The sequence below is a fragment of the Saimiri boliviensis genome, chromosome 10 (assembly GCF_048565385.1).
Source record: "Saimiri boliviensis isolate mSaiBol1 chromosome 10, mSaiBol1.pri, whole genome shotgun sequence".
NCBI lineage: Eukaryota > Metazoa > Chordata > Mammalia > Primates > Cebidae > Saimiri > Saimiri boliviensis.
Window position 1 is genome coordinate 54,375,107 of NC_133458.1, and position 16,691 is coordinate 54,391,797.

Sequence of the window (16,691 nt, forward strand, 5' to 3'; positions counted from 1 at the left end):
GATACATAAAGCAAGTTCTTTATGACTTACAAAGAGACTTAGATTCCCACACAATAATAATGGGAGACGTTAACACCCCATTGTCAATATTAGATCAACAAGACAGAAAATTAACAAGGATATCCACGACTTGAACTCAGACCTGGAACAAGCAAACCTAATAAACATTTACAGAACTCTCCACCCCAAATCCAGAGAATCTGCATTCTTCTCAGCACCGCATCACACCTACTCTAAAACTGACCATGTAATTGGAAGCAAATCACTCCTCAGCAAATGCAAAAGAACGGAAATCATAACAGTCTCTCAGACCACAGTACAATCCAGTTAGAAGTCAGAATGCAGAAACTAACTCAGAACCGCACAGCTTCATGGAAACTGAACAACTGGCTCTTAAATGTTGACTGGAAAAACAACGAAATGAAGGCAGAAATAAAGATGTTCTTCGAAACCAGTGAGAACGAAGACACAACATTCCAGAATCTCTGGAACACATGTAAAGCAGTGTCTACAGAAAAATATATAGCAATAAGTACCCACATGAGAAGCACGGAGAGATAGAAAATTGACACCCTATCATCAAAATTGAAAGAGCTAGAGGAGCAAGATCAAAAAAACTCAAAACCTAGCAGAAGACAAGAAATAACAAAGACCAGAGCAGAACTGAAGGAGATAGAGACACAACAAAACCTTCAAAAAATCAATAAATCCAGGAGCTGGTTTTTTGAAAAGATCAACAAAATAGACCACTAGCCAGATTAATAAAAAAGAAAAGAGAATAACCAAATAGATGCAATAAAAAACGATAAAGGGGATATCACCACAGATTCCACAGATAAAAACGTGAGTTCCTGATGGAACATTATCACTCCTTACATATATCCCATATAATGGAGGAGGCCTGACCCTGCGGCTGCCCCACTCCTCCTCAAAGGGAGATCAGGTCTGGCATGGGCACTCCGTGGCACTGGAGCGGCTTTGTGGATGTCCTGGCTTCAGCCCTGAGACTCTGGCCCCCGGGGTCTGCCTGGCAGGTGTCAGGGAGCAGGAGACACATGGAAAGTCAGGGGCTGCTCCTTCCCCAATCGGCCCCCACTGCTGCCCATGCCGGATGCGCAGTTTGCAGGTGCATCTCTGGTAGTGGCACGGGATGGCAGAGCTTCCCTTGAGTGGCATCAGGTGTACAGCCCATCTGGCCTGAGGGTCCGCTCCTCTTGGACATTTCTCTGGATCCTGGGCCCCTGTGTTGGGCACTCTACATCCACACTGTTGAGACTGAGCGGCTGCTGGAGGAGCTGACTGCCTGACTTTGCCGCCTGGGTCCCCAGCCTCAGGATTCCTGCTGCTGGGGGCATGGGCCTGGTCTGGAGTGTACAGCCACTTGCTGCTCCCATGCCATGTCTAGGCTGCGGGGGTGACTCAGGTGCCGGTGGTGAATGGGGGGCTGGGTACCTGATGTCCTCAGGGTCAAGTGCATTGCCCGCCCACCTGAGGGTCTGCTCTGCCTTTGCCTCCTCCAAGAGCGCAGGGGCCACCAGAAGGCAATTGAGGAATGCTTAAATTGAAGGAAATATTCTTTCTCTCTCTTTGAGAAATAAGGGGTGATTTTGTTTTGTTTGGTTTTTGACACTCAGCTACAGCACAAAACGAAGGTGATAAAGAGGTGAAGTTCCACAGCCAGTTCCTCTATCGATTACCTCCAGACATAAAAGCTCAACATAACTGCTTTGGTTGTCACTTTCACCTCAACAGTTATGTAAAAACTGTTGGACTTAGAATTATTTAATACACAATTATTTCATAATAATTTAATGCCCAAGCTACTTTTAATAGTTTACCATCTCTGCAATCCTGAATTATTAATTTTTTTGTTTATAAAACCACTGCTATAGTAAGATCAAAATCACAAAACTCACAATTCATTGGGTTAAAAAAATTACAATATATTATACATAAAAGACGTTAAAATGTATTTGTTTCATCATAAAAATTACAGGTTTGCAAATTTTTTATATGTTTAGCTACATTCCTATGATTCTTTAACTTTCACCCTTCAAATCTTAGGTCCTCACTTTTCAAAACCAATTATGGCTTCCCAACAGTCCCACAAGTCTTATTTCAACATTAACTCAAAAATCCACAGTCCATAGTCTCATCTGTGAAAAGGCAAGTCCCTTCCACCTATGAAGCTGTAAAATCAAAAGCAAGCTAGTTACTTCCTAGATACAATAGGGATACAGGCATTGGTTAAAAAAAAAACGGTGTTCCAAATGAGAGAAATAAAGGGGTTACAAGATCCCATTCAAGATAGAAATCCAATAGGGCAGTCAAATTATAAAGTTCCAAAATAATCTTCTTTGACTCCAGGTCTCATATCCCTAACCCTAACCCTAACTCTAGCCCTAACCCATAACCCCTAACTTTAAGATTAACCACAAACTCTAAGCCTAACCCTGTCCTAAACTCTAACTCTAACACTGACCCTCTAACACTAACTGCTAAACCCTAACCTTAAACATAGCCCTAGCCCTAACCCTAACCCTAATGCTAAGCCTTGCCATAGGGCTAACTCTAACCCTAACTCTAGCCCTAATCCTAATCCTAACCCCTAACCCTAACCCTCACACTAACCCTAACCCTAAACCCTAAGTCCAACCCTAACACCTAACCCTAAACCAACCAACCCTACCTCCAACCCTAATCCTAGCTTTAACTCCCAACCCTATTTCTAAACCTAACAATTTGAACCCTAATCCCTAAAACCCTAGTACTTACCTAACCACTGCCCTAAACCCTAACCCTAATTCCTACTCTAAACTGTAAACCTTAACGCTAACCCTTAATCCTAATCCCTAACCTTACTTCAATTACCCTTAACTCTAAATCTAACCTAAGCTTAACCCTCAATCATGAACTCTAATGTTACTTTTACCTACTCTAACCCTTAAGCTAAACCTACTCTAACCTGTATATAACCCCAATCCAAAATCTCACTAAAACTTTCACCCTAACCCTTAACTGTAATTCTGACCTGTCAACCTAACCCTATTAGTCGGCCTAATCTCTCCCTCTAATCTCTACTATGGAGCTCTCAACCACCAACCTGAACCTTCTCTCTTGGAGCCCTTATACCATAATATTTAACTGGTAAACTCTTAGCCTGTAAAGCCCTATGTCCTAATTGTGTAATACCCTTACACACTAACTCTATAAATACTAACTGCAATCTATATCCAATCCTATCCTGATCCATCCTACACAGTATAATACCATTTCAAGGACTGAAATCTACAGATCTATAACCTCAGAAATGCAGACTTAGTAATCTTCAACAAAATAATAGTAAATTTAAGCCAACAGCATTTGGAAAGGATCAAGCACCATGAACATGATTTCTTTATCCCAGAAAATCAACGTTGATTCCACAAACTAACGCCATCCACGTAACACACTGTATTATTAGAATGAATGGAAAACACCCCATAATTCTTTCAACAGTTGTAAAAAGGGCTTCTAACAAAGTTCAACACCATGTCGCAATAAAAAACATAAACCTAGAAATAGGACATTTCTTAAACACAAAAAAAGCAATTTTGTAAAACCAACAGTAAACATACAATTGTCATCACTGAAAGCTTTATTCCTAATAGAATAACAAGGCACAGACACCTACTTTCACTTTTGTATTCAATAGTGTATTGGAAGAAACAGGTAGGGCAGTTATGCAAGAGAAAATAACAACTATTTGAGGATCAATTATCACCTGATCTCATACGCAGAAATTCCTAAGGAATGTTTAAAAAATTCTTAGATATAGTAAACAAATTGGGTAAACATACAAGCACAATACCAATACAAAAATCCATTTTATTTAATTTATTATTATTATTATTTTTTGAGATGTAGTTTTACTCTTGTCACCCATGCTGGAGTACAATGGCATGATCTTGGCTCACTGCAACCTCCATTTCCCAGTTTCAAGCAATTCTTCTGCTTCAGCTTTCTGAGTAGCTGGGATTACAGGCATGCGCCACCACACCCAGATAATTTTTGTATTTATAATAGAGATTGGTTTTGTCATGTTGCCCAGGCTGGTCTCATACTCCTGACCTCAAGTGATCTGCCTGCCTTGGCTTCCCAAAGTGCTGGGATTACAGATGTAAGCCACCGCACGTGGCAGGAAAATACATTTTATATGTATACACTAGCAATGAATAATCTGAAAAGGAAATTATAAAAATTACATTTTAAGTAAGATCAATAATAACAAGGAATAAATGTAATCCAAGGGCAAGACTTAGAAGGGAAAAATTATAAAACTTTTCTTAAGGAAATTAAACAAAGCCCAAATAAACGTAAAAGCCCCAACAAATGTAAAAACATGTTACAGTCATGGATTTGAAGACGGTATTTGTCAAGTTTGCCAAACCACACAAAGCAAACTACAAATTCAATGTTATTCCTACAAAAATCCCAAAGGTCTTAGGACAGAAATGGGAAAGCTAATCCCAATGTTCATATCGAATTTTAATTCAACCCGAGTAGCCAAACCAATCCAGAAAAATAACTCCAAATTTGGAGGTTCACATATCCCAATTTCAAATCTTATTAAAAAGCAACAGTAATCAAAACAGCATCATACTGGCACAAGAAAAAATAGGAAGATAAATTGAATTGGATTGGAAGTCCAGACATAAAACAGTACTTGTATGCCCAAATGATTTTACACAAGATCCACAACCATTAAACTGGGGAAAGAATGCTGTCCTCAACAAGTGATGTAAGGCAACCTGCTATCCACATAAAGGGACATGAAATTGTATCCTTATCTCATATTACATTAATAAGTTAACTTAAAATGGATCAAAGACCTAAAGATGGGAACACTAAAAACTCTAGAAGAAAACACACAGTTAAACCTTCATGATGTTGGATGTAGCAATGGTTTCTCAGATCTGACAACAAAAGCACAAACCACAAAAGGAAAACATAGGTAAGATGATCTCCTCAAAATTCAAAACTTTTATGCCTCAGAAGTCACGATGAAAAAAGTTGAAAGAAAATTGTTATAAAAGGAACAACAACTATCTTCTCCTAATACACTCTGAACACTCAACACAGAACACTTCTGTTACCAGATGCATGGGCTTTTTTCCCACACAGATCAAATCCTGGGTACCAGCTGGGTGTCCTACAGTGCAATCCAATTCTGACACCACCGGGAGAATGCACGAGACCCCACAGGCTAAGTGCTCAGTCCTAGGAAAACAGATCATGCCGCTTGTTGCTTGCAACACATGAGAGAATGCTAAACATGAGGGTGATAATTTAAAAAGTGACTTTATGCCAGAGCTTAGCTGACGGGCATGTATAGGCTCCTGACTTAAGGGAACAGCATCCACTTTCAGGGCAGAAAGCAGGAGCTTTGAAAGGGGGACTTGGCAGAATGGCATGAAGGGATGGAGTGAGGAGGTGCAGGGCCTATGGAACTTTCTCTGATGTTTTATCCATTAGGTGGTCTTGCTAGTACCACCATGGGCAAAGCTACACTGTAAATGGACTGTTGTATCCTGGCAACCTCCTGGTAGGGGAGAGTTCCAGAGGTGCCTAGTTTGTTTCAAGTTTTGGTCGCTGGAACTTTTAAGTAAACACACAGTTTAGAAAGCTTGCAATGTAGGAAGTGTCTGGTGGAGAGAAGGTAAAGCCTATAATTGCATTCTTAAAAAGCTAAGTAGAAAGTGTGGGAAAAGGAAAGAGGTAAAAGTAATACATTTCTTCTTTAAGTAAGGGTACTCAGTTACAAGACTGTAACCACTTTGGATGCCAATCACAAACAGTAGATTTCCAGATTAATTTCTATCAACTTGGCTAGAGATTGGAGGCTCCCACAACACCCTTATTTTGTTCAGCAATTTGCTACAGCACATTACAGAACCCATGAAAACAGTGTACTTACTATAGCTGACTTATTACCAAGGATATTTTAAAGGCTACAAATGAACAGCCAGATGAAGAGATGCACAGCGTGAGGTATGTGGAAGGGGTGCAGGCCTCCCATGTCCTCGCCAGATATGATCCTCCCAGCATCTCCCCATGTTCAGCAACAGAGATACTCTCCCAACCCCATCCTTTATTACACAGGCAGAAGATTGGTTACAACAGCGCCTTTAGGTATTCAACTCAATCATCAGCACCTCTACCTTTCACAGAGATGGGAGGGAGGCTGAAATTTCAAATCCTCTAATGACAAGATTGGTTTCTTTGGCAACCAGCCCCAATGAGGCTGTCCAGGTACCCCAAGCCATGAGTCATCTCATTAGCATATGAAAGACACATCACTTCATACATTCCAAAGGCTTAGTGCTCTGCCTCAGTACACTGGGGCAGACACCACACATAAATTCTTATTATGTTCCACTAACCAACAGAATGGAAGAAAAAATCTGCACAGTAGATACTTCATAAGTGTCTGTTATCCGGAATGTATAAATAACTTTTAAAACTCAACAACAAAGACAATACAATCTAAAAACTAACGAAGAACTTTAATACACATTTCACAAGTGTAACATCATTAGTCATAATTAAAACCATAAAGAGATACCCCTTAACTCACACTAGAATAGTCATACTAAAAAAAAAAAAAAAAAAAGTGTTGACAAAGATGTGCAGAAACTTGAACTAAACACTGCTGTGACAATATGAAATGGCGCAGCGTATGTGTAAAATAATTTGGAGTTTCTTCAAACAGTTACAAATAGATTTACCATATAACTCAGTGATTCCATCCCTAGGTATATACCCCAAAGACCTGAAAGCAGGTGTTCAAATAAAAACTTGCATGCTTTTTAAATGTGTCATAAATATGCAGGCAAGTCTTGGGAATGGTGCCAGGAAAACTGGATCAGAATGAAAAAACACATTATACTCCCAGGTGGGGCAGGAGGTAAAAGTGAAATGAGTTTGCGAACTGAATTATCACGTAGGAACCATGCTGATTTTCTGATCTAGTGGTTATGTACCTGGGAGAGTGTCCATGCTTTGGATAAAATACACTGGAGTACTTTGTGAGATATTGCAAATCTGGCACAGCAATAACTGCTGGGGACTCTAAGAAAAGAAACAGGTTATATTTTGTACTGTTACTGGAAGTTTCCTAGAAGAATGACGGTATTAAAAAGTAAATTACTTTTTAAAATAACCCTATCAATACTATTCCAGAAAAGCAGAGACATCATCAAAATCCACTATAGAGGTTACACTTCATCCAAAGCTGTGAATCCTTATAAAAGCCTCAATGTCAACAGACTCCATTTAGTAGATATTATTATATTTATCCATATTAGAGACTACTGTGTGGATACATTAGTGTTATGGCATGGTGTGGATATTAGTGTTAGGACATGGTGCACATATTATATTGCTGTTGGAGGACAGTGCAGATATTACATTAGCATTAGGGCACAGTGTGGATAGTATTACATTAGTATCTGAAGCAATGGTGTGGATATTATACTGGTGTTAGGGCATGGTATGGATATCATAGTAATGTTAAGGCACAGTGTGATTATTATATTAGAGGCTGCTGTGAGAATGTATCTTAGCAGCCACTGTGTCTGGGACATTGACAATGAGATCAGGGTGTAGTTGTAAGGACGGGATTTGGGGATTTCATTTTTCTAGATGAGTTTTTTCCTTTGCTGAGTACTCTAAAGACTCTCTTCTCTACACTCAGGGCTGTGGAAAGGAAACTTTTTACTCACCAATGAACAACACTTAGTTGACATGACCCTTGTGCTGCCCTGAGGGTTGAAGATCCTTGCTGCTTCTGGCACCTCTGAGGGAAGTTGGTCAGACGTGCACCCCCACCTGGCTGTCCTGAAATACCTGTAAAATTCAATATTCAGTTTATTCAATGTAATAATTTTGGAAATTCAAACCAAAATGAAGCCCACTGTAGCCATATCCTTCCCAAAAATGGTGATGGAAGACTTTGGAAGCCATGTAGAATGAAATGAATATATAAACAAATTAAGAAAAAACAAAAACCTACTGAAAATAGTCCAGAGACTGTAATTTGAAATGCAAAACTATAAAAAATCTAAAAGAAAATCTATGTGACGTTGGGTTTGGTGCTGAGTTCTAACACACAACATCAAATGCCAATTCATGAAAATATTGATAACACAGACTTTATAAAACTAAGTATTCTACTGTGAAAAACTCTATTCAGAGACCAAAAAGACAAGACAAACATGAGAAGATATTTACAAAATACATACATGATTTTAAAACCGAGTAAATATTTGAACAGATACCCAACCACAGCAAATATACCAATAGTAGGCTGGGCATGGTGGCTGCCCACCGCTACTAAAAATACAAAAATTACCCAGGCGTGGTGGTGCATGCCTGTAATTCCAGCTACTCAGGAGGCTGAGGCAAGACAATCGCTTGAACCTGGGAGGCAGAGGTTGTGGTGGGCTGACATCATGCCATTCCTCCGCCCTACTGTGCATGTAAAAATGCAGATTCACTGAACCAGTCTAAATTGTATTCAGTGGAAGGCAGATCAAGGATTCAAAAGAATGTAACCTTTTGTTTTATCTACTTCTGACCTAGAAGCACCCCTACGTCCTACTTTCAGTTGTTCCACCTTACCGAACCAAATGACTGTACATCTCACGCATATTGATTGATGTCTCATGTCTCTCTAAGATGTGTAAAGCAAGCTCTACCATGACCACCTTGGGCTCACGTTGTCAGGACCTCCTGAGGCTGTGTCATGGGCATGTTCTTAACCTTGGCAAAATAAACTTTCTAAATTGACTGAGACCTGACTCAAGATATTTTGGGACCACAATCCACAGTCGCCAGGGTCTGACAGTTGACTACAGCATTCAGTACAGAGATGAGCTATACAGGTTTGTAGCCTGGAAGCAATAGGCTATACCATATACCTTACATGCAGAGTGATCTACACCATCTAAGTTTTATAAGGACACTTGATGGTGTTCGCACAAAGATGAAATAACTAAGGACAAATTTCTCAGAAAGTATCCACATTGTTAGGAGATGCTTGAGTGTATTTTAAATGGTTAAAGCCTAGGAGAAAAAAAAATGAAACTCAACTCCTCTTATGGTTTAGTAACAAAGCTTAATAGAGTTAACATATTTTACCTCATCTAAGATGCTAACGATTAAGACATTATTTTATGCACCATCACAAATAGGCTGCCGATTAAATCGACTTTCTGAATAACCAAAAAATGTGCATTTACTTCTATTAATACCAGTAAAGTAAAATGAAAATGAATTATGGTTTCAACATGTTAAAGCAAAAAAGGAGGAAGCTGTTAGCCTAAGGTCTTGCCTAAGCAAACAGAAACCGAACTTGGAGGCATTTAAACTGACTTCAAAACATGAACCAACCAACCAGTCATTAACAAAAAGCCCAGCCGCCAGTTGGTTGTATGACTAGGGACGCTGAGAGAACCATCCCCACAACAGGCAGTAGCCTAGCTGGAGCCAATTAAGAAAACTTACTTAGCTACCACCACTAAGAGTTCGAAGCCCCAAGCTCCATTTTCCGTTCTGGTGCTTTAGGCGGGATTCATGAATCATTCCTTTGCTCAAATAAACTGCTTAAATTTATTTTGCCTAAAATTCTTCTAACTCCTAAATCCTAATCCCTAACTGGTAACCCCCAACTCTAACCCTATCCCCTAGCCCTAATCCTTACCCTAAACCCTAACCACACGTTAGTTTCTACATTTGCACTGATATGTCAGTGTTGATTATTAAAACTGTCGTATTGGCAAGGCTGCATGAGTAACGCGGACTTTATAATAACATTTTGGACTGAGGCCTTGCATTAGGTGTTTTCTACATGAGCACTGGGTGTGTCATACTCGCATTTTGGATGTCCTATCTGCCTTAGGCACTCTGTGTTCTGAGGCTGCTGTGTGCACCTCGCACTGTGGCCGCCTGGCCGAGTGGAGAGAACCTAGGTGTGCAGGATTCAGAGGGGCTTTGGTGTCCAGTTTTCCCCACTGAGATCTTCTTACTAGTCTCTGACCTTAAGCAGTCAGGCTGCAAACAGGAAGGATTTTACTCACCGTGGACACGGCCCACAGTTGTCCCAAAGTAAGGCTGTCCCCCCAGGTCTGTACTGAGGAGAATACAACCCTGCAGACCGCAGAGACGCGACAACACCCCACGCTGGCGCCGACGCACGCCACGCCGGTGCCTAAAGGCAACGCGACGCACGCCACGCAGGCGCAGAAACGAAAGGTGACGCACGCCACACCAGCGCCGAGACGCTACGCACTCCATGCCACGCCGGCACCGAGACGCGACGCATGCCATGCCGGCGCCGAGACGCCACCCACGCTACCCCACGCCGGCGGGGAAACGCAACGCGATGCACGCCACGCCGGCGCCGAGACGCAACGCGACGCACGCCACGCCGACGCCGAGACGCGACGCACTCCATGCCACGCCGGCGCCGAGAGGCGACGCACTCCATGACACGCCGGCGCCGAGATGCCAAGACGCCACGCACGCCACGCCGGCCAGCGCCGTGTGGCCATCTGAAAAGGTGCGCGCGGGCGCCCCCTGCTGGAAGCCAGGCCGTGCAGGGTCTTCTTGCTCACAGTGCTGGGCCCGCGCACCCTTCTGGCGGCTAGGGCCACTGCAGGGTCCTCTCATAGTGCAGTTACTGGCATCCCTTGCTGGTGGCCCCACTGCAGGGCCCTCTTGCTCACAGTGTAGTGGCAACATGGTCCCTGCTGGCAACCAGGGCAATGCAGCATCCTCTTGCACATGGTGTGGTGCCTGTGCTGCTGGGCCCTCTTACTCGCAGTGTTGTGTCAGCACGCCCCTGCTGGCTGCAAAATTGTCTTGCTCATAGTGTTGTGGCAACACTCCCATGGTGGCAACCAGAGCACTGCAGGCTCCTCTTGCTCATCGTCTGGTGCCTGTGTGCCCCCTGCTGGCTGCTTGGGGCACTGTAGGGCCCTCTGGCTCACAGTGTAGTCGTGGCATGTCCCCTGCTGGCAGCTGGGACACTGCCGGGCCATCTTGCACATAGTGTAGTGGTGGCACGCCCCCTGCTGGCTGCTGGGGGCACTGTAGTGTCCTGTTGCTCACAGTGTATTCGCAGCATGTCGCCTGCTGGCAGTGGGGACACCACAGGGCCCTCTTGCTCCCAGTGTGATGACTGGCGCCCCCTACTGGCCTCCTTCTGCACCACTTAAAGTCAGAGCGCCAGTTATTCAGCACTCACGGTTTTAGAAATTCGAACTGAAATGGAGCTATTACTGGAAAGGGCTGATGTCCCAGTTCTTGTCTAACTTGGAAGAAAGATTTTCACCAAGAGATAGTGCAAACACGGCAGATAACTTCATTGAAAATAAATGCAGTGTAAAGAGCTTATTGTAGAAAGAATAGGTAGGCCCCAAGGGAGGAGCAGGCTGATCATGCAGAAAAACAGTCCAAGAGTCCTGTGCAGGGAATTTTATTTTGGACTTCTTCACATTCCTGTCTGTGTCTCGACTCTACCTGTTTTCTTTGTCTGGTTTCTGCTCCTACCTGTGGTCCCCAGCTTGCCCCTCTTTGGCCTGCGGGACCTCCTCACTGTTGGTTAAGGCACACATGTGTGGTGATCAATCCAAATCCACTGATGGCGCTGGCTTCTTCCCGCCTCCCAGGAAGACCCTACAGTGGTCACGGCTGTACCTCCTGTGCCTGCCTATCTCTTTTGAATGTCCTTCTCTGCCCTAATCTGTACTTACGGAGCCAGTTTTCTCTTAAGAATGTGCCCTTTGTCCTTCTTATCAGCATGTAGCTAGCAATTTTCTAACATTTTACCTGTAGAGTGAATGATGATTGGGGCATCCTGAGAGGAGTTCTAGGGTGTTTCTTTCTGCATAGGTACCCTCATTCCTTGTACCCACAACTGACAAGTGCCCAACCACTCCAGCATTAGAGATGCTACTAATATATAAATTGTTGATGGTCCCTCCAGGTGAGCCTTCCCATCATGTTCATATCTAGCTATCTACCGACTCTAACAGAGCCCACTATCCTGTGTCTTTCCCAAAAGTAGGGAAGGAATGATTCATTGGAAAACATAGTAAATGAAATGAATGCAGATGAAAACTTTGCAACTTATACAAATAATCACTCAAAATCATACTTACACTAAAAATGCAAAACTCTACAATTTCTGGAAGAAAACATAGAATAAAAAGCTATGTGCCGTTGGGTTCAGTAATGAATTTTAACAAACACCACAAAGTGTCACACACACAGAACAAAGAATTAAGTGGATTTTTTTAAATATTAAAAGTGTATACTCTGGAAAAGACCTTGTTAAGAGAAAAAGACAAACCACATATTGAAAGAAAATATTTGCAAAATACAGATCTGAGAAAGAATTTGTATTCAATATACAAAAAAATCTTAACCCTAAGTAAAACAGCCCAATTAAAGATGCACATAAATCGGAACAGACACCTCACTAAAGGATTTAAGAGAAACCAGCCCTTTCAAAAGACTCCACCACTGATATCAACCAACTGCCTGAGGCTGCCTCTCCTTTCTCGCCTGATAAGAGACCAGCCATGACAGAGAGGTTCTGGCCAGTATACAGAGGATACACAGAGCACATTTTCATGTCCTCTGATTCACCTTTTAATGTCAGAGGGCTGAAAACTTCACCCTGGGATCATGCTAACACTGCCATTATTTGAACAGGGGACCCATGAAGGAGTAAGAAACTCAACTGCGATTGCACACATTTCTCCCTTCATAAATATTCATGATTCCTTCTAGAGCTTGTTAAATATGAGTATTTGGCCATGCCACTCAGCATAAATTACTGTTTCCTTTACCTCTCCCTTGAAGTGTCTGCTTCTGGCTTCTGGCTGGAGTCTAGTCTTCCCAGCCTGTTAGAAGGACTACCCTGCAGGCTGCAACCCTTCATAGGAAATAAATTTCTCACTGGGTGCAGTGGCTCATGCCTGTAATCCCAGCAATTTGGGAGGCCAAGGTGGTTGGATCACCTGGGTTCAGGAGTTTGAGATCAGCCTGGCCAACATGGTGAAACCCTGTCTCTACTAAAAATACAAAAAAAAACTAGCCAGGCATGGTGGTGGACATCAGTAATCCAAGCTAATTGGGAGGCTGAGGCAGGAGAATTGCTTGAACCCAGGAGGTGGAGGTTGCAGTGAGCCAAGATAACACCATTGTATCCAAGCCTGGGAAACAAGAGTGAAACACGTTCTCAAAATAAACAAATAAAAAATAATAATAATAAAGAAATCTCTCCTTTCCAAATTTATGAACCTCATCATTCTTCAGTTGACAGTGTTACAAAGTTCAAAAGACCTTTCATACTCTCCCACAGACGTCCTAGAAATTGTCGTTTTGTTAATTATTTTAGATGCCTGAGAACTTGTAATCGAATGAGTAGAAATGTTGAAATTGTGCTTTATCAGCTATGTATCTGTTAATCCAAGCAAGCAGATGTCTAAAATTAACCATGAGAATATGTATGCCTGATTTATGGCTAAAATTTTAGGATGAAAGCTATGAGATCTCTATTTGTGTTTTATGCCTATTAATGTCTGTTATGTAGATGTGATATTTTCTTAAGTCCAGATAGCAAAGCAAAATTCATTTATAAAATCCTCTAAAAGTGCTCTATTCTAACTTAGCTTGGAAAAAAAATAAGCATTTATAAATAAATATTCCTTAAACTTCTAGCAATGTAGGAACTGATTCAAATGTTTTTCAAGTTAACACAATTTAGATAAAACATAGTTAAATAAGATCAATTTAATATTTTTGGTGTAATAAAACAACTATGTCTTCAGCGCTATCACTGTTGAATATAAAACATAAATTTTTATTCTTCTTGAGTTTTAGTCAAATAAGCTAATATTATACTTACTAGATACTTAATATCTTAAAGCTTATAGATTTGATTCTCATTAAGTTGTTATTCTTATTAAAAACATTATTTCAATAATAATTTTTTACAGCAAATCTGCCTAATAATAGTTTCCAAAATACTTTTGGTAATTTTTAACCTTAAAGTTAAGCTAACTAAAAGAGTTGCATTAAATATCTAGATCATTTTTAAATAAGATACAATACTAAAATATTAATTATTGAACATAACGAATTCAACTTTATATCCTTTTGGCACCTATTTTTATGGAGAGAATAAAGATATCTTGGCCTGTTAATAAACACTTTTCTTTGTCTACCACACTGCGAAATTGTACTGTGAGGAAACACATCCATCTGGATGTTGAGAGATCGTATACTCATACATTTTCTAATCTACTATAGAATGTTAATATGTGACAATTTAAAATTGTCTACTTCCTAGTTTGCTCTGGAAAACAAAGATTACTAAGTATTAAAAATATAATCTATATTATATATATATAAATACAATTACTAGAAATAATAGGATAACTAGAAACAACTCTATGCAAAGTATGTAAGAAAAGTAGGGCAAGTTTTGCAAATAAAGTAGGTTGTATTTTTATCAGAAAAACTGTACAAAATATACAAATAAAAAGAGATACCTAACCTTCCCTGGGTTATATTTATATGGGTAAAATGTTATTTTCAGAAAGTATATAAAATTCCTGGAAATTTGTCAATGTCCTCCTTATCCATGCTATGTGCCAGTATAGTGTTATGAGTCATAATTTCAATTATTATTTTAAGTGTTGTATGCCACAGACAAAATTGAATATCCTTGTCTTTTATGGTATAATGAACTCTCATCAGGTCTTTCATCACAGCCATTTCATGCTCTTTGTCTTTTAGATATTTTTTAGTCCTGATGCTTTTCTGAAAGCTCCTGCAATCAGCTACAGGTCAGAATGTTTGTCTCCAATAAAGGACACCCTCTGAGACTCAAAGAAAACACTATGACAGGTACTCTGGTTATAGGCTTCTGATGATATTGCTTAAATAACTTTAAGACCATACACTTGGCTCAGTGAAGCTCTCCAGAAGTCTAGTTGAGAAACTGATGGGTTCATGACACGGCTAACCCAAGATTCAGCAAGATTGGAATTGATTACATGGCACTGAATGAACTGATGAAAATTTATTATAGTTTTATAGCTTTTTTTGAGCATTGCTAGTTCTTTAATGTTAGTGTCTGGATTTAAGAAATCTCTTTCTCTTAAGCTAATTATAACTCACAACAATTTAGTAGATTACACTTTTGTAAATAGAAATGAAGCATTTATCTTTTTTCCCTGACTGATTTCTCCAGAATTTTGAAATTCTTACTGAATACTCTTGTTTTCATGACAATATAGTTGTTAGCAGAAGTCCAGTAAGAATCTGTTCACCTTAGAACAGGACATAATTGGAAACTTTGGTCATATTATCAAGGCTTTTACTGGAATATCATATTTAGGAATAGTGTACCTAAGATCAGTTATGACCAGCAATTTTAAGAAACTGAGGTTGACTTTTATGGAGCCCATCCTTACAAAGCACTCAGAGAAAAGCCAGCCTGATACCTAGATTACCAGGTTCACAGACTTGCAGGTTAGTAAGGAAGGTCGTTTTCTTGTAGGCCCAGGTTTTGGGGATAATTTGGGGGACTCAAGAAAAGAGGAAGTCATCCAAAGCTCTTAGGACTGCAGCTAAATTTGATAATATGTTCTGGGCTTGGCTACTAGAAATGATAAATAAATTTGCTAAAGTTGAAAGACACAATATCAATATACAAAAATGAGTAGCACACCCATGCGCCAATAGTGAAACACGAAAGAAAGAAATCAAGAAACCTACTTCATTACGGTAGCTACTATCTCCACCACAAAATGATACCTAGAGATGAACTTAACCAAAAATGTGAAAGATTCCACAATGAAAACTATAAAACATAGATAAAAGCTATTAAAGCAGACACATGTAAATGGAAAGATATCCCATGTCCAAGCACTAGAAGAATATTGTTAAAATATCTATATCACCCAGTGGGACCTACAGAATGAGAACAATCCTGTCAAATTACAAAAGACATTCTTCATGGAAATAGAAAAAAAAAATCCTCAAATTTACATAGACTTGCAAAATACCTCAAACAAAAGAATCTTGCATAAAAAGCTGGAAGCATCACACTACCTAATTTGAAAATATACCACAAACCTATAGTAACCAAAATAGCATGGAACTGGCACAAAAAAAGGGGCAAGGGAGAGACAGAGATAGACAGAGACAGATGAATGACAGACAGACATAGACAAATGAAACAATAGAAAACTCAGAGATAAATTCACGCATTTACCATTTACTCGTTTTTATCAAAGGCACCAAGAAGACACCTTTGGGAAGGATAGTTTCTTCAATAAACTGTGCTAGGAAAACACAACACCCACATGTACAAGAATAAATCTAGACCATTTTCTTACCATATACAAAAATCTACTCAAAATAAAGATTTAAGTGTAGGACCTGAAACTACCAGAGAAGAAAAAAATAGGATAAATGCTTCATGAAATTGGTCAGGACAATGGATTTTCAAATAGACATCAGAAGCACAAGCAACAAAAGCAAACACGGACAAATGCAATTACATGAAATGTAAAAGCTTCTGCAAAGCAGAGGAAGCAATCAGTAGCATGAAGAAACAATTCAGAAAATGG